This window comes from Rhinolophus sinicus, chromosome 17, assembly GCF_057876585.1.
Source record: "Rhinolophus sinicus isolate RSI-liver-muscle chromosome 17, RSI-T2T, whole genome shotgun sequence".
NCBI lineage: Eukaryota > Metazoa > Chordata > Mammalia > Chiroptera > Rhinolophidae > Rhinolophus > Rhinolophus sinicus.
In genome coordinates this window covers 158,097,045-158,121,463 of record NC_142517.1, presented here as the reverse complement: position 1 = coordinate 158,121,463, position 24,419 = coordinate 158,097,045, and the positions used below count along the sequence as shown (strand labels likewise).

General features: G+C 38.4%; 1 long non-coding RNA gene across 2 annotated transcripts in view; it reads left to right on the top strand.

Annotated features, from left to right (window-relative positions):
• Positions 1–21,187, top strand: part of LOC141567506 (uncharacterized) — a 53,471-nt gene extending 32,284 nt beyond the window's left edge. Inside the window, exon 4 of one of the 2 annotated variants that reach the window (XR_016019716.1) lies at positions 20,758–21,187. This is a non-coding gene — a long non-coding RNA (uncharacterized LOC141567506). Of the gene's footprint in view, positions 1–13,075; positions 15,176–20,757 lie in introns of those variants that run through there. The other variant, XR_012490170.2, reaches the window with a different exon arrangement.
• The last annotated feature ends 3,232 nt before the right edge of the window (positions 21,188–24,419 follow it).

Genomic DNA, 24,419 nt, shown 5'->3' with positions numbered 1-24,419 from the left:
TTTGAACAAAACTGTGAAGGATCTGAGAGAGTGAACTACAGGGACATCTGGAGGGAAAAAAATTATAAGCAGAAGGAACAGACTGTGTAAATTCTCCCTGGCAGAAGTGGATCTGGCTTGGGCAAAGAACAATGAGGCCAGTGCAGGGGCCAGAAATAATAACAGGAATAAAGTACTTAACTTCTGTTGAGCCCTTACTATTTTCTGAGCATTCTTCGAACCATTATTACATATCATCTTCGAAAGAGTCACATAATGTAGGCAAAGTTGTTCTCTCCATTTTATAGATAAGTAAATGGAGATATGTAAAAAGTTGAATAACTTGCACAAGATGACACAGCCAGCAACTGTTGGAGTCAGATGTGTCTGATTCCAGAGCTCATGCTCTTGGCCATTACATTTTTTTTCTACTCCATCTTTGTCGGTCCTGGAGGTCAAGATTCTCTTAGCTCTACTTTGTTCCCCACCCATCTAAACGGCATAATTCTTTGTTGTGATCTCTTTCACTGGTTAACATATCCTGGAGATGCGTTTTTAGCTCAAATGTGGAGTTTAAAATGTCAGCAGGAGTTTTCCATAGCCCCTTTACCACCTTATGACATTTCTGAATTCTCTTCTTTCCCATTCTGACCTTCCATAAATTTATTAGCTCTGCCTTTGTGCGTACAAACCAGTTCAACCTCAAGGGGAAATCTGCATATCACAGGGCAACCACATTCTTTCTGATCTTGTTCCTCCAGAGATCAACTGAGGTATGGTGGAGCCTCTTCAAGATAATTTTTACTTTGTGAGTGTAGGATTGTGGGCAATGAATCATACATGGAAACATTATTTTTGCAAGTTATTTTGCTATATTCTTCTCCTTTTCTGCTTTGTTTCTTTCTTTTTTCTTTTTTACATACTCTTTGGAAAATTCACTTCAGCCTCTGACAATATTAGTTTAAAAATTCCTAAATTGTCAATGCTGCCTACCTACTTCTTAATCAAATAAAAGTATATTAATAACAAAGACAAGACATGGTACTGAAATTTTAAAAATCTGCTCACTTCTTGTCCATTGATGAATGTTTTTTTTCATTAGAATTCCTATGTGCATCATCCCTGTCCAAATTAAATCATTTTATTCTCTCCACAGAACACAAAAGGACTGAGCTATTTCTTTTCCTTCTTCCATATGTACAAAATATTTTCTCCTGGTTAAATTGTATGTCAAATTTCACACCAGGATCAGAAAGGCAGAATGTTCATTTCTCTATCACGTTGTAAAATCCCTGAGCTAGAAAGATAATGATTATGACAAGGAAGAAATTGATCTTTTTGCAGTAGTATCTGAATTAAAATGGAGAAAAGAGTAGAAAATTTGGATATTTTCTCCATAAGGAGTACTTAATAAAATCAATAGTTGCTTGAATATTAATATTCTTGAAATGGGCATTGAAATAGATATGGGTGAAAGAAACTATGAGTTTTGTGAATACTGTTTTTGAAGGAAGTTCAAGATTGAAAAAAACAAACAAAAAGACTTAAGTATGTTGACCAAATTTTTTAGATTGATGGTATAAATTTTAATGGCAGAAAGCCAGTCTCTGGTAATTGCTTCTTTCAGAAGCTAAAGGTACTTACTTTTTTAATAATATGGAAAATCCAGGCATAGGGCATAACCAAGCCCATCTTATCATATTTCAAGTGGAAGCCAAATGGTTCTTAGATCATGACAAATAAGATACCCATGGAAATGATCTGGCTGAACTCTTCATTGGAAAACCACTCAAGGTTTCTTTGCCTTCCTAAAGTGATTAAAATTAATATATCCCTGAATAAATATAACTTTACAAAATTTACTCTTCTATATCCTTTCATGGAAATTTTCAAATAGATACAAGATTAGTGCGAACAGCTTACTGAATCCTCCAGGCCATGACCCAGTTTCATCCACTATCAACACATGGCCAATCTTGTTTCACTTATACATCATCCTCTTCACATCCTCCCATACAATTTTGAAGCATAATTAAGATAGCATATCATTTCATCTGTAAATGCACAATTTTGTCTTAAATTTAAATAATTGGCATCTGAAACATGCAATAATTCAGTGTTTAAAAAAAAGTGCTGGGAGTCTCTCCTGTATTTAAATGTGCTTCCTGGTTCTCTTGGCCCACACTAGCTTCTAATTTTAGAAAAGAAAAAAAAAAGAGAGAGAGAGAGAGATAAGAGTACAGTTTCAACCAAGCTCATTAGTCAGTCTATTGGAGGAAAAGATAAGAAACTGAAGATCCACTGTCATATGTAGTAGACATACATACTTTTTTAGGGATACAAAATGATTAAGAGGTATAACTTCCACTTACAAAATTAATAAGTCATGGGGCTATAACAAACAACACAGAGGATAAAGTCAGTAATAATAATGTAATAATTTTGTATGGTACATAAGGTAACTAGACTTACCGGGGCGATCACTTCATAATACATATAAATATTGAATCACTGTGTTGTACACCTGAAACTAATATAATATTGTAAGTCAATTATGCTTAAATTTTGAAAAGGATTTATTTTGCCCTAGAAGCTCTTGTTTTCAATAGTTTAATAGTTTATTTTTAGTGTAATTGTAAAATTCTTACAAAGCATTAACTAGAGTGCAATACTTAAACCAAGTAGATTACGAACAGTTTTTGTTTTTATCACCTTGTTTACAAAAATAATATGTTTGTTTCAAACCCAAGACAATTCTAGAAATTAGTGAATTTATAGTTCTCCATATTTTCTTTCTTTGCACTGTCCATGGCTTTTTATCCTACTGTAATTACATTTTTTATTTGACAGTATGGTTCAATATAGTTATTGTTGATAATGTATCAATTTTCTCACTTTTTAAAGAAAGTTATTGTGCTAAGTGTCAATGAATATATATATACCAACAAAGGCCATTAACAACAAAATAAGTAACAAAGATGTTACCTTTTAAATGATAATTCATCAAATTTTAATATTTACATTAAAGATATATAGCTCTTGATGGCTTTAAAAGTTGGCCCAAATGGTAGATAATAATAGAATAATTTCTAATTTAAGTGTGCTCTGTGTTTTAAATTCATGATAAATGAATTGTTATTGAACTGCCTATGACTGTTAATGTCAGGAAAAAAATATTTCTTCCATTGTGAAAGGTTTCTCAAGTTTTGTTGTTTTATATCAAATAACTTCAGAACTGCATCTTCTGACTGATAGAATACATGATGGAAAAATACTCACTGATGATAACGTGTACAGTCAGGGATGCTCTCTCCAAGGATGAATGCAATTAAGTAACCCAGCCAGAAAAGAAAAAAAGAAGCTTTCGTTTGTCAACCCACCTAAAAGCAAATGACAAGGGGCAATTACTTTTATTCTTTTACTAGCCCTACATGAATTCATGCTCATTAGATGGTTGAGTGTGCAACGCCGTGGAGGTGCTCTTTTGTAACATGGCAATATTAATTAAGTCTTTATACAATATCCAGTCACTAATTATTATTTAGCTGCACATGTTCATGTCTCCTAGTCTTTCTGTGCTGCTGTTTTCCCTGCTTAGCCAGCCTCCTTTGCTTGGCTGTGTTTTGCGTTTGCCTTTGCCTCATGTGTTTGTAATTATTTCTCTGGTGTAGATTATTCTCCAGCCTTCAGGGAACCTCAGCAGCACAGTGGGAATTATTTTGACACCATTAGAAGTCTGTTGTAAAATTTTCTCTCCGCCTCCTCCCACCACCAACTATGTTCATGTAGCTCCCAATGATATCTTGCCAACATTCTAGTTTCCTGGGAAACCTTATGAAGACACTTCTTTCTGAACTATATAATCTTGGCAGAAATAATCATAATGTTAATAGGTGAGTCTGTTAAAGGAAAAATGTAAGGAATGGTTTATTCCATAGGAAAGAATGTAATCGTGCAAGTTTTCTAATCAGAACATTTTATTCCCAGGGGTAGCGTGGTTAGAGATCAGGTATATAGAGAGGTATATGATTCCTCTAAGATTGTTACTTCATAGTTTAGTCTATCCCAGTTGCTCTGGGCAACTGACAAACTGGAATGATTTCAGGGCTCTAAAAATCTACTTGGCCCCAAATGTTTCTGACCCACATTTAGAAGAATCCTTAAAGGTTTCCTGATAAAGATGTTGTTTTAGGATTAGTAGCGCATCTATTGGGACCAGTTAAACCCATTGTCACTCACAGTTACCTAACAGACAGCAGACACTAAAGCAATGAGAACTCATGACAAGCTATTTTTCAATAGAAAGGACAAATTGGGAGAAGTGGTAGAGAAAAGTCCAGAAAATGCCCAGAGGGCAGCATAATGAAAGCTTACATTTGGTGGTTTGAAGTTCATCAAAGGAAAGGAGAAGTAGGAAAGTTTTAGGGAATGTTGCACAATTTTCCATATAGATGTATTTATTTATCATTATTTTATAAGGTTCTAACTGTATATTTGCTTATGGTCCAATTAAATCATTTGGTGTTAGCTCTGTAAAGCAATACTTTTTCACATTTTTATTTTAGTGGCCAAAATATTTTCAAATAAAAATTATACATATTCCCAGTGTGAAAACCGAACGAAAAGAGAGCTCCTCTGCTTGAAGAAGGTTGGAGCATCCGGGGATTGCTCTTTCCCCATAGCACCTGGCTTCCCCTTTGTCCCCCCAGCAATTCCTGAGGCAACTCCCTGATTAAAGGCTATTTGAGTAATCACCATCCTTTGAAACAAGAGGTATTCAATAGATTCACGACTGGAACCACCATTTAGGGAAGAAAAATCACTTTTCATTAAACTTGGCAAGTTTGAGAAATTGCTGATGCCCCCACTTCATTAATTCATCCACTCATTTTTTTTCCAATAAATATTATTGACAAATAACAAATAACCTACTATGTGCCAGACACTGTGACAAGCTCTGCAGATATAAAAGTGACCAATATAGGTGCGGCCGGTTAGCTCAGTTGGTTAGAGCGTGGTGCTGATAAAACCAAGGTTGCTGGTTCGATCCTTACATGGACCACTGAGAGATGTACCCTCCTTAAAAAAAAATAAAAAAATAAAATAAAAATAAAAAGCTCATTAAAAAAAAAAGTGACCAATATAGGCATGGTCTGTACCTCATGGAACTTACATTCTAATTAATAGTCTGCTATGAGCTGCCACATATGTTCTTTAAACAAACCATTTACCCAAGATAGTCTCTCTGTATCTAAACACACTTTGTTCAAAGCACATTTTCCCATACATAATATTCTGAGATGTGTCATGACAACTTACTCATGCTGTATAAAGTTCCAAAAATTATCTAGGTGGGGCTAATATAGCAATGGAGAACATCTTTTGCAACATGTTGAAATATTGCCAAAGCATTACCCAATCCCAAAAGACATTACTATTCTATGGTCAAAATGTTTGGGATTAAAAGGTTTTCCCATTCACCCATCCTAATGTTTCTCAATTCCATCCATCTGGGCAGTTCTTTAAGACATTTAAAATTCATTCCCTGAACAAACTCAAGAAATATCAACAGCTCATTCCTTGTAAGCCTTTTCTTCTCTGTCATCAGCAACCACAGAACAGTAGAGACCCAACTTTCTATACTCAGTGATCTCAGAAAGCATGTGCCAGGGGAGGCGTGCTGATTGGCTTCCTACAGGCCACGGTGTGTGCTCCCCAGGGTCTGCCTTTCCGGATGCCCAACCTTTCTAGAGTCACCAGAGTCAGTATTTTACATCATGCCATTCATCTTCTCTGTGTACCCTCCAAACTGTTGCATGTCACATCTTCTCTTTTAGAAATGTTCTTTAATTTTATTTTGATATCCCTTGAAATAGCTAGGACCTCTCTAAAGTGAGCTCAGCCAAGGCCAGAACATCAGCAACATAATAACTAATACATAAATACGAGCGCTCGTTTACAACTAGGTATTCATAATTAATTTGAGCTTCAAAACTGTGAGGAAAGTATTATAATGAATCCCCTCTGATAGATGGAGAAACTGAGCTTCAGAGATGTGAAGCAACCAAAGGTCACACAGTTAGAAAGCATCTGAGCTTGAACTCAAAAGCTGGTCTTCTGATACCCAAAACTGAGTCGAATTGTACCCACTGTCTGCCTGCTTTTCTGGACACTTAGAATCATTCCAGGACTCAGGCCTCCACATTTTTCCACTTTTAGACTCTTGAGAAAACTAATTAGAAAGAAACATTAATGTTGAGTTCCTGAAAGAAGAAGTTAGGGTGATGAGAGTAATTAGAATTCTATAAGAAAGTGGAAGGAGGGTTTGGTCAGTTAACACTGCTGACCTACTGACTGGAATTGTTTGGTGACACTGCCATTCGAAGCTCCTGTGTAAGGCCTGCCCTGCCTCCTTCATACCTTCTCTCTGCCTCTCAAGCACAGAAAGGTTTTTTCTTCACCTAGGGATCTTTATACAGCTGCTCCCTCTGCCTCATGCTGCCCCTGACCTTTTCCTGGCTAGTGTGTTTCCATTATTCCTATCTCATTCAGAAGCCATGTCCTTGGGGAGGCCTCTTCTGAACCCTCTGTGTAACCCACCCCATTACTCTCTGTCATGTCACCTTATTTTGTTTTCCTCGCACTACTTACTCTCTGAAATTAGCTTTTTACTTTTACAAAATTGTGGTAAAATACACATAACATGAAATTTACCGTCTTAAATATTTTTACGTGCACAATTCAGTGGCATTGAGTACATTCACAGTGTTGTGCAACCATCCCCACCGTCCATCATCCATCCCCACAACTCTTTTCATCTTGCAGAACTGACACTCTATACCCATTAAATAACAACTCCCCACTCCCACCTTCCTCCAGCGCCTTGCAATCACTATTCCACTTTCTGTCTCTAAATTTGACTACTCTAGCTACCTCAGGCAAGTGGAATGATACAATGTTTGTCTTTTTGTGACTGGCTTTTTCACTTAACATGTCCTCATCGTTCATCCATGTTGCAATATGTGTCAGATTTTTGTCCTTCTTAGGGCTGAATAATATTCCCTTGTATGTATACACCACATTTTCTTTACCAATTCATCCATCCGTTGACACCTTTGGCTATTGTGAATAAAACTGCTATGAACATGGGCATATAAATATCTCTTTGAGTCCCTGCTTTCAATTCTTTTGGGTATATACCCAGAGGTGGAATTGCTGGATCATATGGTAATTCTCTTTTTACCTATTCAACAGTGTCTGACATACAGTAGGCACTCGATTTTTTTTTTTTTTTTTTTTGACTGAGCAAAGCATGACCATTTAGCAGAAAGTACATGCTTTTTAATTTAATTTTTAAATTACATAAGACATTTAAATGGTTTTTAAAAACCCTTAAAATATATAATAGGCTTTAAATGATGAGTACGAATTCTTGTATGTCCTTCCAGAAGTTTCTGTGACCATATGAACATATTTAATATGTTCTTTTTCTTAATGCAATGGTAGCATAGTGACTTATGAGCAACGTGAGGAATTAGCAATCAGGGCCAGACTAATGGGCTGATTCTGGGAAGAATTAAGTCCTCAAAGTAAAAAGGGCAGCTCACCAGGTCGGATTCAGGACAGAGAACTAGCACCAAGACTCAGGAGCAGAGGCCAGAACAGTCCTCAAGCAACAAGGAACATTCTTGCATGTATCGTTTAAGTCCCTGCCTGCACCTGGCAACATCTTCTGTCTGCCTCTCGTATACCGTTCAGGTGTGGGTTTCTCCCGACCTGCCCAGGAGAAAGCCCATGTGGCAGGATGGAGAGATGTGAAGTGACTGTGAGGAGTTTGAGGTGACAGCACTATGGGGAAGTGGGAAGTATCCGGTCACTAACACAGGTATGGCTACGGAAGCTCTGGGGCTGAGTATGAACTAGAGACAAAGTCTTGGCTGTCACCTAGAGGGGACAGTGCTGACGTTTGTGGGCAGCAATGAGACTTCAAAGAAAGTGCACCAAGAGGCAAGAGCAGTAGGTCAACGGCAGGCTCTGCCAATGCCCGTGGACATCAGGATGGAAAGGGGAAGTTGTTGAAGAGGAAGGAACAATCAAACAATATCATCATTAACAGAGGAAATTTACACATCATCAATGGTGACAGTTTTTTTAATTTAAGAACTTGGAAGTTCACTCTGAATCATTTGAGGTTTCACTTTCAGTAGTTCCAGTAGTATACTTGCTGTGAGACCAAATGCTTTGCTGTAAAACTGGTCTAAAAAATATGTAGCTCCAAAAGACACCATTTGCTGATGAGAATCAAGAGAGAAACTGTGTCCCGGCCACAAACAGTATTCTTAACTTGTTCTTCTGACCAGATACCTGCCATATTTCTGCTATTCCTCTCAGTTCTTTTTGCTTCTTCAATCTATTTTAAAATATCATGTTTCCTTTCTGACATCTATTCATTTCTAAACTGAAAAGCATAGTTGTTTTATCTTCTGCATTGCAATGTCATTTTTCTCTATCTGGGTGGAAACAATCAACACTTCCTGAATACTCAGTTAGGTTTTAGTTGATTTATCTATACAAGCTATTTGTAGCTTACTCTTAGGAACACTGTCCATAGTGACTTGTTTATATCTTAGAATAAAACTTCCGAATCTTCAAATTTCTCTTTCCCCTCCTCCCTCCTGCTTCTTTCAAGTCCAAATATGCAGCCTTCTGAAAAACAGGCAGATCTCTCAGGTAAAGATTCAGTTACTGCAAAAGTAATCTTTTGCCTTAAAGAAATAATGGGAATCTGGTTCTTTGGCTGATTTATAATGAAATTTTACAGTTGGCTTTCTCTTTAGTGTTCTCTGAATCTCAATGCTATATTGTTCTTTGAGGGAGAGCAAGAACATAACTCTAAATCCTAGCAAGCCCAGAGGAACGGATTAGGGCTGCAAATTCAAGTCCCAGAGTCTATAAACTCATAAAATATAAGTCCATGACATATATAGAAAAAAATAATAGTAAAGAAAGAGCCCAATTATTCTCAAGAAAATACGGCTAGAGGGAAAAGTCTTAAAATTATTTAAGGCTTCTTATGTGTCTATACCTATTTATTTCTATTCAGCTCACATGTATTGACTATCATTTTTCAGGTGCTCTGATTAGTGCTGGTAACGTAAAGATAAATCAGTTTCATAGAGTGTAGGTAATAGATAGAAAGGACATGACCTTTTTCACAGAGAAAAGTAAACATGACACCACTTGTGTTACAAGGTCACAAAGGAATGGGACTGTCAACTGGATATAGGGCATTGGAAGGGTTTTTTTTCTAGTTCAAAAAAGCATGGAAGAGATAGGTCAAGAAGGTATTAAAATCCTGTATGGAATTCAGAAGAACACAGTGGCAAGACTATATTTAGTAATGGAGTGCTGGAAAGTGTCATACTTCTTCTAGGTGTGCCATTCCACCCAAAGAGGGACACCTAATAAATCCTTGGTTTAGCTTGGTGACAATGAGGAAAACTGCCATACTGGCTGTACTTCTAGCCAACATGGAAGACTGGTTAGGAGTATGGAAGTGACAGGATTCATGAGGGAAAATGGCCCCATCACATAAAGGTAAGGAAAGGGGAGAAGCAGTGAATGGCTAAGAATTTCTCTGGACTTTGAAAAAGCAACTTGTAGAATGTCCAAAGGACATATACACATGATCCATCATCTGAGACTAAGAAGTGTGGCTAAAGAGACATGGGAAGTTCTACAAAGAAAAATGCTGACAAAGTCATCAGAAATGATCTCAAGTAGAAAGAACATGGGGAGGCAGCCATAGAGACCAACACGGGTATGTAGGTACTCTTAGGACTTCTGATTTTGGAAGGCTATATGAAAAAGATGCAAGCTGGGACACAAAGTGAAGGGCACCTAAAAAGTGACAATCTTGAAAGACTACCAAGAATCAGCCTATATATTCTGATGGGGCAAGATATTGGTTTGACATGTTAACCATGGCATTTTCCATAGAGAGTACTTGTTACCTTGTCAACAAGCAACAAGGATGAGGGAGGTACTTGTTACCTCCCTCATCAGCAAGCTAGACACAAGGAATCTGTTATCTCAAGGGAGGATTGTCACAGCACACAACCAGAAGAAAATTTAGTCCAATTCTGGGGCCTGCTTTGTTGTAGAGCTTTGTCAAAATGAGAGATACCCCCAAACCATATATGGACCCATTCTGCCCCATGGTTATGCCAAATTTGATTCTTTTTAAAATCCATTAGATAATTTCAGAATTCAAGGTTGCCTTCTTCTTTTCTTGAATAAATAATTTTTTCTACTATCCTCCTTTTTATCTAAGAGAATGTTAACAATAACAGATGTTACTCATATTATTTTAAGATATTTTTACTACAGATGACTTTTTTCATTGGAATATACATGCAATCCAGGAGACCACTCTCTACCCATTCCCTACAATAGCCCCTAACTTACCACACACAAACACACAAGAACTCCATGGGCAAGTTCAAACGATTGCCACAAGGAAGGGAGGTGTTTGACCCCTTTTATTAAAAGTCCTGAGGCAGAAATATTGAGCTGTAGAGACATCGCCACCTATTGTCAACTCATCTTAGGCAGTTTCAATGGGCAGTTCCCTCACCATGCTTTATTAAACTCAAGTCAGGTTAACTTCTAGACAAAGGAATTTCTTGTAGAAATTTGGCAATCATTATAAGGACTCTTCCACTATTGCAACATACAGGCTTTTATCTTCTGGAAAGGTTTATGGATCTTACTGAGACCTACTTTACAACCATAGTCAACATCATAAATTGCTAATCCTATTTGTTTCTCACAAGAAACAAAATCATATGTATATTAATTGCGTAATAGTTCTTCTAGACTATTGTTCAAATAATGAAATATAATTGGCTTATGACATTGGTCCCTCCTAATATCTTTATGCACAAGACAGAGCTTATGTACACTAATGGTGCATCGATTGGATTTGTAATGGTTTGAATACTATTGCAAAAGAGAATTACTTTATGGATTGATGGCAATGTGGAAAGAAGCTTCTAGTAGTATCTCAAAGGAATCTGTTCTATTAAAAACTTGTTTAATAATGACTAGAATGAACACATGAAAAGCCTAAAGAATTGTAATACACAAGCAAAATAAAACCGGTAGGAATAGATAATACACCAGATACCTGAATTACAATATTAAAATATCTCAATTGATAGATAAAGTGGGCTGAAATAAATAACAACTGAGAAAAGAAATGTAAATTCCCACACTGGAGCTGAAAAAAGTCAATTTTTTTTCAAATCCAGGTCATGAGGAAAATACCTGAAGAGCAACTCTCATGAAAGAAAATTGGGATGTTTGTGTTGGCTAGAATGTCAACATAAGCAGATTAAAGGGCCAAGACAAGCAGCAAGCCTGAGTAGCGCCAGAAGGCGTAGTTTGCATATCTTGTCGTTAAATTTAACAAAGTTATAGAGAAGATGTTATACAGATTAAACATAAAAGTGTGTCATGTCTAAAGCACAAAGAAATGAAGAAATATTACGCTAGTTCTCAGAAACTATAATCTGGTTCAGCAAAGAAGTCAGTGTTTGCAAAACGAAGGAAGTTGCCACCTATATATGTATTGTTTCACTTTCATCTTTATTATCTGTATCAGTCAGCTCAGACTGCCATAACAAAATACCATAGACTGGGTGGCTTAAACAACCAAAATTTATTTCTCATGGTTCTGGAGAGTGGGAAGTACAAGATCAAAATTCCAGCAAGCTAGGTTCTATTAAGAAGCCTCTTTTCTTGGTTTGTAGGCAGTCTCCATCTTACTGTGTGCTCATATGACGAGTTCTTTCTATGCACACAGAAAGACAGAGAGGGAGGAAAGGAGGGAGGGAGGGAGGGAGGGAGGGAGGGAGGGAGGGAGAGAGAGAGACAGAGAGAGAGAGAGAGAGACAGAGAGAGACACACAGAGAGAGAGAGAGAGAGAGAGAGAACACCCTCTGATCTCTTTCTCTTCTTATAAAAACAAAAATCCCATCATGAGGACCCCACGTTCATGATTTCTTTTAAGCCTGATTACCTCTCAAAGGCCCCACTTTCCAATACCATCACATTGAAGGGTTAGGACATCAACCTGCACATTTTGGGGAGACACAAACATTCAGTCCACATCAGGCTTCAGCATATGAATTTGCGGGGGACACCATTCAGGCCCTTCAGGCATTGTCTTTCCTGTAAATGAAAATCTCAGCTAACATTCAAGTCAGAACTACACCCATTCTTCAGTAACCACCACATTTGGGTACAGATACAAAGGCTTGGCAAAAACCAACAAAAGCATTCTATGAGAACAAACTAGCTAGTTCACATTGAGATAAAAAGGACTATATGTTTTAGTAGTAGTAGTAAATTGTGCTATAAATCCTTTGTATTAGTGAAATTTATAATAAGCTTATGTATATATGTAGTACGTACATACATTTCTTTCCCTCATTGACCCAGTTGTTAAACATTTACCAACCCTCCACTGACGGGGCAGAGACAAGTAGAAATGAAAGACAAGAAGAGCCGACGGGCAGCATTTAAGCCCTGGGATCCAGCGGTGTTTGTAACTGCTAGATGTGCCCTGTGCTTGCCAGGTGCATGAACCAGTAAATTCCTTTCATTGTGGTTGCCTAAAGCTAATTTTAATTGGATTGCTGTCACTTGCCTTCAAGATTTCTGACTAATAGACTAATACAATGTGTCATAGGCAAGATCAGGGAACTGAGGGTTTTTTTTTGTTGTTGTTCTGTTTTTTCGTTTAAGCTCTGAGAAAAGTTTCTGCAGGTTTGAAGACACAGCTTTCACTTTTAGGATCAAATTGAAGCAGAAGGGATTAAGGAGCTCTATTCTGAACCTGGATTTGGCAGTTGCTAGCTTTGCCGCTTCTCTGACTCTGCCCTCCTGTCCTACTTGGATAACGGGATCCATTTCTGAGCCTGATGCCCACGTTTTCATCCAGTTCTGCAAATAGGTGTCTTCTGGTCTTACACCCAATCGACGTGCCTGGTCCCAGTACCTTTATGACCGGCTCTGCCTTTCTCTTACATAGCAGATGCTCCAGGACCCAGCCGCTGGAAGACAGTATCCTGTGTACTGCTGGCCTGCTGTGTGGCTGTGTGAAACCTGTCCCTTCTGATTTCCCATAGTGCTCCCTTGGGGACACGCTCCTGTGGCGACTTGCTCCCGTGGCCCTCTCTGATGGGAATTGCTGTTCCCAGAAGCCACCTCCGATCTGTAATGTGACCCACTGGACACAGTAGCCCTTTCCTAGAGTCTGCTGCTTATTGGAGCACAGCTACCATAGCCGGCCCTTCTCAGCCACAGCCTCCCTTGCAGAGCGGGCAATCCCGAGGCCTCTGCTGCAGCCATCAAGCCAGGCCCTGACAAGTCTCATCTCAGAACTGCAGTGCCTGATGTCATCTCGGGGAGAAAAGGAAAACCACACACTGCAATTTGGACGACTACTTTTCCACGTAGGCCTTGGTGTTCCCCTTGAATACTGAGAAGAAAAATAGTTCTATCCTGTGAAAAAGAAGTGCTTACTAGTCTTTAAATTTATCAGTTAAAAAAAGTTAATTCTAGGTAGTGGGTTGACATGTATTTAGATGATTCTACAAAATAAGGCTGAAAACCGTGTCTCTACCTGCCTATTTGTAACTTTTCCTTTATCCATTTCCTCACCTCCACCTGTTCTTTCCAAATGTCAAAGCCACGAAAATCACAGGAGGGGAGAGAAGCACTTATGTAAAAACTCAAACAACAACAAAAAGCTCAGTTCCCCCGTCCACAAGACAAGAAGTATATCTATCTCTTGTCTGTGCTAGCATATTCCTTTGCACAGTCGGTGCAGACACAGCCCAGCACCTTTTTTTGTTTTTTTTTAAGGAGGGCGCAGCTCACAGTGGCCCATGCAGGGATCGAACCGGCAACCTTGGTGTTATCAGCACCATGCTCTAACCAACTGAGCTAACCAGCCACCCCCTGCCCAGCATCTTAATAATGGGTCCCATTAAATTGCATTTTACTTTTTGCTTGAAAAAAAAATTAATGTAAGCATTCACATTATGTTGAAGCAATTATGATGTGTCAACATCAGAAAGCCTGGACTCATGAGTTCAAAACACTGAAAATAGGGTAATTTACCTTGACCTACTTGAGAGAAAGTAGGAGAGGAAAAAAAATGGGACTAGTAAACAACTTTAGCCTGTTTGGAATTTTTTGTTATACGCTACAGAAAAAAAAAAAGCCTTTAAAAAACAGATGTTGAAGCGGGAAATGATCTTCAACAGATAAGACAGGACCCATACAAGATCCATGGTATAATAATGTAATTATTACAATAGAGAGTTTCTCTCTCAAATCATATTAAGGCTTCCACTGGGGATTTCCCACAGTAATGGGATTTCTTAGCTGTTTCCTGGAGCAGCTGTGTTCGACCTTTTGTGTGCTATAGCTCAGTTGATGGACGACATTTAAATATTCGACACCTCACAGACATGTCCAAAACTAAAGCACTACAGTTATTTGTAATGGCCAGGGGTATTAAATATAGATCAGTAATGGGTAGGCAAGCCTTCCAGTTATACTTAATTCCTGATACATTAGTAGTAATTCCACATATTTTTCTTCCACTCAAGTAAGCATTATGGATTTTTAAATTTAAAAAAGCTTTTTCATTACAGTTGATACACAATATGATATTAGTTTCAGGTGTACAACACAACGATTAGATATTTGTATACCTTACAAAGTGATCAATCAGGTAAGTCTGGTACCCATCTGACACCATACATAGTTATTACGATATTATTGACTAGATCCCCTGTGCTGTACTTCACATCCCCATGACCGTTTTTGTAACTGGCAATTTTTACTTCTTAATCCCTTTTACCTTTTTTACCTATCCCCCCAGCTCCCCTCCCATCTGGCAACTATTAAAAGTTCTCTGTATCTGAGTTTGTTTCTGTTTTGTTTGTTCATTTTGTTTTTTAGATTCCACTTATAAGTGAAATCATATGGTATTTGGTTTTCTCTGTCTGACTTATTTCACTTAGCATAATACCCTCTAGGTCTATCTGTGTCACAAATAGCAAGATTTCTTTCTTTTTTATGGCTGAGTAATATTCTATTGTGTATATGTACCACATATTTTTAATCCAACTGTCTGTCGATAGACACTTAGGTTGCTTCCATATCTTGGTTATTGCTTGTAAATAATGCTGCAATGAACATAAGGGTGCATATATCTTTTTGAAGTTTGAGTTTTTCCCAATAAATATTCAGAAGTGGTAGAGTATTATGGATTTTAGATGATTGAGAGTTGTGTTATTTTGAATCCACTCAAATATATTTTTTAAGGAAAATATTTGCAAACTTGGAACATTAACTCCTGTTAGTTATACATTACTGTGACACCTCTCACATGTGGTTGAGATTTATAGCCTTGGAATTTCAGTCATGGAACAATAAGAAGGAAGAAGAAAGAGGAAAGAAAGGCCCTTTTATAGAAAATGGAAAAGGGTAGAAAAGAGAATAGGGGGTGAAAGCGAAAAGAAGAACTAGGCCAGAGATGTGGAGTGTAGAACACTAGCTTCTTTGATTTCCCCCAATTTAGCAGATGTCATTCGGAAACAAGGGAAACAAATTGACTTTGTCCTCTATCCAGAGCGGTTACATACCTGAGTTTTTAATAGAATTTGGCTTCTGTGGGCAGAAGGCCATGGAGGTCACCAAATTGTTCCTAGCTCTTTGCACTTCACTCAATGCATTAGTCTCCCTACAGGATCGAAGAGAAGAGATGTCCTCACAATTTGGATGGTTTGTTCATCAACTCTGAAGTGGCTTCAAGTTTATCTAGTAAAGTGCAAAATGTCAAAGAATAACCCAGCTTGAAATTAAAAAGTCCCAAAAAGTTTCAATTTGGTGTAAGAATAAAATTATTTTATTCTATTATCTAGGCAATCTTTACAGAAACTTCACTTTGATATCTAGGAACAAGAGTTTTACTCTCTCAAGATTTGTGGCTCTACTTGTTTCTTTCATGATGCTTGAGGGTCCAGGTAAAAGGAGATGATATTTTTATCCTGACCTGAAAATGCCTGACTCAAATTTTGTTCAAGTGTGTTATATCTCTAGCACATTTTTATTATAAAGTTAAAAGTTCTGGCTGTTAAAAGTTGTGGGTAAAAAAGAAAAATTCTGTGCTCAAATATGGTTAGAAAATACTTGATTAAACAAATATAAATGGGTTTTTTGTCACTATAGAATTTCTCATAGTCTTCATATTCTAACGTGAACAATGAATTTACACAAGAGGGCTAATGGGTTCAGCCTTCCCAAACTTGTTTGACCATGGACCCCTTGTGACACACATCATCGTGTAGACTAAAGTTTCATGGGAAAAAGAAAACATTGAAGCACTGTCCTAATAGCAGATCTCCATGCTCCTATTTTTCTGTAATAATCTGTCAGTCCTGCCAAGATGAATGGTGAAATTTTAGGTTTCTAGAACTGCCTAAGGACTGACAGAAGTTTCTCTAATTATAGAGTTGGGAGAAATACATTTATTTTTGGTTTTACCATGTACTGGCTGAGTGACATTGGACAAATCAACATAGTATCCCTGAGTCTCAATTTCCTCATCATTAGGAGAGGACTAATTATTCTTACCTCACGAAGTTTTTGAAAACAGCCTGGCAGTTTCATTATATACCTACCATTTGATGTAGCTATTCCACCCCGAGGTATTTATTCAAAAGAAAGGGAGGCATATGTTATACAGCAATGTTCATAGCAGCTTTATTTGTAGTAGCCAGAAAATGGAAACAACTCAAAGTGCCCAGCAATAAGCAAATGGATAAATAAATTGTGGTAAATTCATAAAATAGAATACTACTCCTCTGTTTCTCAGTTTTCAGAATAATTAGCTATTACACTAGCTCCCTCTAATGATAGTGCGTTTCTTTTAAAAATTATGTTTCAGTTATCATGGTGCGCTCATGGAATTTAATGTATTGGGTGTGTTTTTATATCTTTCATTTTTGTTGATGTTCCATCTATTCCATCTTCGGCCCAAGTGTGCAACTCCCTATGAGAGGGAAAGCGGTGACATTTAAACTGTCACCAACATCACACATTAGTAGAAATTAATTTTCTTGAGCACTGAGAAGTGTCTAAGTGGGACCAGGGTTCCATTGAGATCGGGGTGAAACCAGGTATCTGGGTGCTTCGTAGACAAACTTCACAATTTCAATCAGGATCAGAGCAGTGAGAAGCCAGATTTTGGCCAAGTGCTGAGGTGGCCGGGTTACAAGAATAAAAGCTCCAGTGCTGGCTGTGCTTCCGCGGTGTAAATCGAGCTGTTTTCATTGAAGTCATCCTACCTCCCTGCTATAAAACTTGTGGCCATCAGAGGGAGTAATTGGTGTTTTAATGTTCTAGTTGGATTTTCCGCTGAGTTCAATGTAATAGGGCTATGCTTATCTTGTGAAACTCATTTCTTTCTTTATTTTTTAATTTATTTTTTAAATTTATTGGGGTGACAATTGTTAGTAAAATTACATAGATTTCAGGTATACAATTCTGTATTACATCATCTATATATCACATTGTGTGTTCACCACCCAGAGTCAGTTCTCCTTCCATCACCATATATTTGATACCCCTTACCCTCATCTCCCACCCCCCACCCCCCTTACCCTCTGGTAACCACTAAACCATTGTCTGTGGTGAAACTCATTTCTACAATATCGACACACTTGTACTGCATGAGGCTGAAATCTTTCATTGCTATTCTGTTTCTGATAACTTTCCACTGAAAGGACATGACTGAGATCTTGGAATTCACATCGTTATCATATGATTGCTTCTGAAGTCAAGAAGTTCTATTTCCTACAATGACTACCATGTTTCCCCGAATATAAGACTGGGTCTTATATTAATTTTTGCTCCAGAAGACGCATTAGGGCTTAGGTTCCGGGGATGTCTTCCTGAAAATCATGCTAGGGCTTATTTTCTGGTTAGGTCTTATTTTCAGGGGAACACAGTATATCCTATCTTACATTTGCCTTAATAGATAATCACATTAGTGATTATTAGAGCTTTATAATGCCATCGTGTTTTCATGACAAAGGTCAGATCAGAGCAATGAAAGGGCTATTGACATGACGTATTGGATTTTGTTATATTAAACAGAGTGGGCTCTTTTATTCTGTGCAAGCTCTCATTATTTCTGGCTATTATTATGTTTTTAGGGGAAGATATATAATGGTGTTTATGATAAGAATAAAAATGATCTGCTGGTAAAGACAGGCCAATACAGTGTTTTCAATGAACATTTCCATTAGCCAGGCTGAGCTTAAGGCTAGTGATCCCATGGCCCATAGAACCTCCATGTGAAGTCCACAGGGAAGAAATGAACCCAAGACTTTGTATTGCATTGCTGAGCCAGCACTCTCTATCGTATAGAGAGGAGCAACCTCAGAAAAGAGACTATAGCAAATGATTGGCAAATATATGTCCTCACAAAGCACTCTGGCCTCTGTAATGGATGAGCAAAGTTTCCTGAGATTGGAGTATAGAAACAAGGGTGGAAGGGAACATGCGTACTCTCAGTGAATGCTGCTTCACAAACCTACATTTAAAGGGCCTCAGGACTTCTACCGGCAGTAATTATTGCTGCTCTAGTCTAATTGGTTGGTCGTTAAAATTTGCTCCCTGCTCTACTCACCTTGATAACAAGATGTGAAAGAATGTGCCCAAGCCCAAATTTGTCTCTTTTGTAGTGACTACTTCCCACAAAATGCTTGTTCTGAGTTAGTCCAATGATTCAAATGTAACTGATTGTGATTGTAATCCAGCACCAAAGTACCAAAGGCATAGTGTGTGAGCCACGGAGTGGAATGAAGAGTCACCAGACTCCTTTCATCAACCCATTTCTCCGAGATGTATTAAAATCAGACACACCACGTAAGAGCAGAGATTCTATATTAGAGACCTATAGCCTCCAAAAGGGACAACCAAAGAAGTTAGCTTACTGAACTTGAAAGCAGTGTTGCAGAGACATGAAAGAATTGGTATCACATGATCTGGCCTATTAATTCAAGTCTTGTCTACTTGTATGTCCTTAGACACGTTGCTATGGGAACAATAATCTCTGTCTATTTCACTGGGCTCTTATGGAGATCAAAGAAAATGTTTGTGGAAAAGAAACTCTTTAGACTACAAAATATTATAGAGCTAGAATGACTGTCATAAGCATCATAGCCAGAGTTTGAAGAAAGGACGATGCTCACAGTGAAAGGATGAATCAGGAAAAATACAGGGAGACAATAAAGATGCTTTTCTGTCTTGGTCTGGGCTCTGGGAGAAATGTGTCTCTTGAGAATTTGTAGCCTTGGGCCCATCATTACACTGGTTCCAAGAACACCCAAGCTGAGAAATAAACATAAACTGAGGTGGGGCAGTAATTTTCCTTGGGCTGCGAACAGAAACAAAGGCAAACCCACTTGTCCTCGAAGATGAGGCTCTTGTCCAGGCCTCTCAGGCTTTCCTCCAGCATTCACATTTCTGAAGATGGTTCTTATGTTCCCCATAAATCGTATGCTCTCAAGTTTAAATAGCTCCATCTCTTTGAACTAATTTTCATATGATAATTTCCAGAACTGTCACCATCCATTTTCTTCTGTATGCTCTCAAATATATCAGTCCTGCATTTAAAATATGCCCTCTTCCTCCAGTTCAGATGTAATGGCAACACTCCAGACATTGTCTAACATGTGTGAGTGTCATGCAGGGTGTCATGCAGGGCTTCCAGCAGGGTCTCTGCTCCCGCTCCCCACATAAGAACGCAGGATATGGTGAGGCCAAAAAGGAACACCCACGGAGCCATAGGTAGGGGAGTCATACCACTATATTCTCTCTGGCGGCGGCACTATACTCTCACTGGAGGCTGGATCCACACTGTCCGCAAACCGCCATCCACGCTTGCCAGCCCAGCCGCCATCTTCTTGCTAGCCCCCATTTTTCTTCTCTCTGCTAGCGTAGCCACAGCAGTTATATTAATGGCCATTGGCTCACTGGTTACAGCTGACCGCCAACTAGCCACAGCTGATGGCCATGCAATCACAGTTGATGGCCATTTACTACCTGAGCCAGCACCTGTCTATGTGAGGCCGAGAGCCTGGAAACTTCTTTCTGGGGCTCTGCCCCCACACTGAGATAAAATGGGACCATTATAAAAATATAATAAATTAATATAGCATCATGTCACTGTAATAATTTATTAATGTAATGTCACTATAATAAAACTTTTATTATAATACAATGATTATAAAACTATTGAATGTGTTTTACGTACCAAACCTATGAATTTTACATGCATTAGGCTTTTTAATCCTCATGAAACCCTAACATAGGTTCTACTATCCCCATTTTACAGATGATGAGAAATAGCTTAGTAGCTTGCCCAAGGTTACAAAGCTAGTAACCGGACACAGAGATAGCAATGTGTATATAACCAAAGCCAGGATTTAAACCCAGACCTATCTGCCTTCAATGCCGTTGCTTTAAACCACTAATACTCCAGTTCCCATAATATGAGTCCTGGTAAAGCACCTGAAATTTCAAATGCAATTTTTAGTAACTGTCACATTCTTGATTGTGTTTGCAGTGAACTAAAATTTCTAGGATTTTTACTTCTTTAAAATTTAATCACAGTTACTTTTCTCGAAGGTGTTTTCATAGGAGAGGTGACAAAGAAGAAGTGGGAAGACACAGGGAGAAATGGAAGCAGAAGACCAGAAGCAAAGGCGAGGATACGGGTGGTTGGGGATACAGGTAACGTCTTTTATTTCCCAAACTTGTAGCTGACCAGACAAGGAGCCACTGTGGTTACACAGCCAGGAATTGTGCTGGATCTTAAAAAATATTTTGGTGCCTTTCATTTCTTACATTTCTTGAAGGTAATAATACATAACAATATTGCATTACTGAAAGCCAACAGTCAGCTCTCATTGGAATCACGTTTGCTTTTTCACGGAGCAGAGAGTATTTACGTTTGGGAAGCCTGCCACCTTGTGGATTAACGAAATATTACATGCCGCGTTTTCAGAGCACTCCAAAATTGTATATAATTTATGAAGTTGTCTAAACTGCTATTCAGTTGGGGTTTTTTTGGTGGGGGGAATAAATAAACATAGCTTTGTTATGATTTCCTTGAGCTTCCTAGATTATTTGTATGAGAATTTGGGTGGAGTTTATGGATTTTCAAATCATATCTGCCCCCAAACCTCAAAATAAATGATTTAATGATCCAAAGATATAACAACAATAAAGGTAAATATCATATTCAGTGCTTTCTAAGTGCCAGGAATGTGCAAAGTACTCTGTGAACACTGCCTCTTGCCACACTCACCCACACTGTAAGAGCAAGGCTCTGTGCACTATCATCCTACACCCTCAATTTACAGAAAGGCTAGAAGAAGTTGAGAGCTTCTCCACCCCCACTCTTCACCAACCCAGCCACAGGTTGGGAGCCCCTGTTCTTGAACTACTTCACCCCATCAATTGGCCACAGTTGACTGCACCAGAGAGAGTGAATCAAGCTAGGTTACCCAGATTCTTTCTCCTGGGAAATTGGAATGGGATTTCGAAGAGAGCCATCAGGCAGGCTGTTTACTTGAATGGAGGGCACATAAACTCAGGAGTTCCCTACAGAAAAGCATCTTCTGCCATGTGCATGGAGAAGCAGAAAGAGATGATTAGGAGAAAAGGACAAGAATGAAGAGGTCGCACGGAGGAAAAACAAAGAAGACAGCTTTCCTGTTCTTGGTCCCAATGCCTCATGAGCCTCTTCTGCTGGTTTCATTGATTTGGCTTATTGAAATAGATCCTTTTCTCTATTTAAAAAATGTGTAGATAAGCAAATCATGTGAGCAATACAATGGAAAAGTGAACCAAATCTAATATTCTAATGAAGTCAAATCTCAAGTTAATATGGCACATTGAATGATGTACATAATTTTTATTGAACTCCATAGCAATTACACTCAAATAGGGAAAAATTAATTAAAATGACTATAATTATTGTCATGTCAACAAAGCCAAACCAAGCGATTCCAGAGTCAGCTGAAGGGAAGAAAATTTAGAGTCAGCAGGAAGTTGTTCTGCAGTGCCTCTGGAGGACCCTGATTTAAAAACCAGGTCAAGTTCTTTCCTTGCCCCTACTATTCCAGCAATGACAGTCCAGGTGGTCCGAGAAGTCCCCGCTGACCAGACTGAGAGCACCTAGGAGCTCCCTGCTCCTCTCTCTGCCCTGCCCCTGTCCTCACTGCATCACCAAGGAGGAGGATGCTGAGATTGATAGACTGTATGGGAAGGGCTACACTGCTTGGGAGTCTCTCCTTTCCTCAGTGTTGGATGGGTGAGCTACAGAGCATGGAGAATTTAAAGCTGCTCTCAGAAAAAGCTGCCAGCCTACTTCCCATGGTGTACTGCTCCTGAGGTCTATGTCTACCATTAATACAAGGTATCATCAAGGCAGTCCAGTCTACTCACCTGGGGTCTGTATGGAGGGTGGGGGTGAAATCCTCATGGTGCTGAAAAGTGAAATTGTCTCACTTTGCTCTCTCCGCAGATAGACATCTTCCTTGGGCAGCTGGGGTAGGAAGTATGACACATGGCAGGATTGGGTTTTGGTTGTTGAGAATGCTGGATCCCAACCAAATATCATCCTCTTAATTGCTTTTCCAGTGAAGTAAGACTAACCAGAATAGTTACTGAAAGCTAGAATCCTAGAGTCCTGGGAATGGTTTGGCTTAAAGTAGCCAGTACTTACATGGAGAAAAATTCAATGACTTGGAAATATTCCATTTTCCTCCTTTCACAGGAGGCTAAACCAATAAGTCTGAACTTGGAATGGTTAGAGGTGCATTAGTGTCAATAAAGAAATACATTTCAGATGTGTCAGATATACTACTTCCTTGAAAAGAAAATTTTTTTTTCATACTTAGCTATGATCCTGGCATGGAAGCAATGGGAATATTATAGAAAGGATCGAGAAAGGTTTTTCTGGGACTCATTCAGTATACATTATTGAGGAACTACTATGCGTTAGACATGGTGTTAGGTACTAGAGAAAAAATTACAAATAATGCCTTTTCAGGAGCTTAATGGGTCAGTCACTCACCATTAACTAGTGTGATGACTTAGGGGAGCGTTAAAAAGAGGCTCCTCCTATCTTGGAACATTTTAATAACCTCCGAGCATTTTATACAGAGAAAGTTGCATTAAAATAAACATTAAAAGGCATCTAGGAAACAAAGGATGGAAGTGTGAGTGGGAAGAAAATTGTAGGAAAGGGGAGTGTTGTTATCTCAGAGCTGGAGATGACTGCGGACATATGTATCTAAAGGCTGTTTTTAAACACTGTCTGAATCATCCCTCCACCCTCCACTTTCCACCCTGAGTCACCCAGATTGCCGTTTCTCACTCGGAAAGGAGCAAAGGAAAGGATGCAATTTGTATAGAATCCCCACAAACTGCCAGGATACCTTTGTGCATTTCATCTGCACATCCCACTGTGCAATGTGTGGAAGTTCTGTGTGAAGATGGGGAAACGAGGTGCAAAGAGGTTGCATGACGTCTCCATATCACAGTTTGTAAGAGACAATGCCATAATGCAAACTCACATTTTAAAATTATAACTAAGACATATGTGTTGCTTTTAAAAGAAAAAAAATTGAGAAGCATGAAATATAAAAATCTTCACTTTTCAACATTCCAAGTTGTTTGGGGTATATCCCTTTGGACTTTTTCCCTTGTATACAAGTATACACAAATGTGTATTTACAGACATGACTTATAACTATACACGTGAACATGCATAATTTTTACATAAATGGGCATTCTAGATATATTGTTCTAGAACTCATTTTTTCATTTAACATTATATCATGGATATTGTTCCTTTTCAGAATCTATACATTTACTTCATTTTTACCTCTAAGATGTGCATTCAATTTAATGAATATATTATATCTTATTTAAGCATTTCCTTATTGATGAGGATACCCCTGTTTTGTTCTTTTTTGAAATTCAATACTGGTGTTTCTTATTGCAGTATTGTCTGCATGCGAGCTTTCAAATTGAAACCATGCAGAGGAATTCTGAAATGGAAACCGAAGCCTCTTTTTGTCTCGTCCTCCTTTCCAGTTCCCACTGCCCAGTGTTTTGTTGTTTTTGCTTCTGTTTTTGTTTTTTTCTTCTTCTGGTACTTAACATTATAACTGAATTAAATACAGATACTTAGAGCTCTTGATTTATCTGTTTTAGAAGATACTGCTGTCTTGCCTTAATAATAGCTGTGAAGGAAGTTTAACACACTTTTGCTCTCT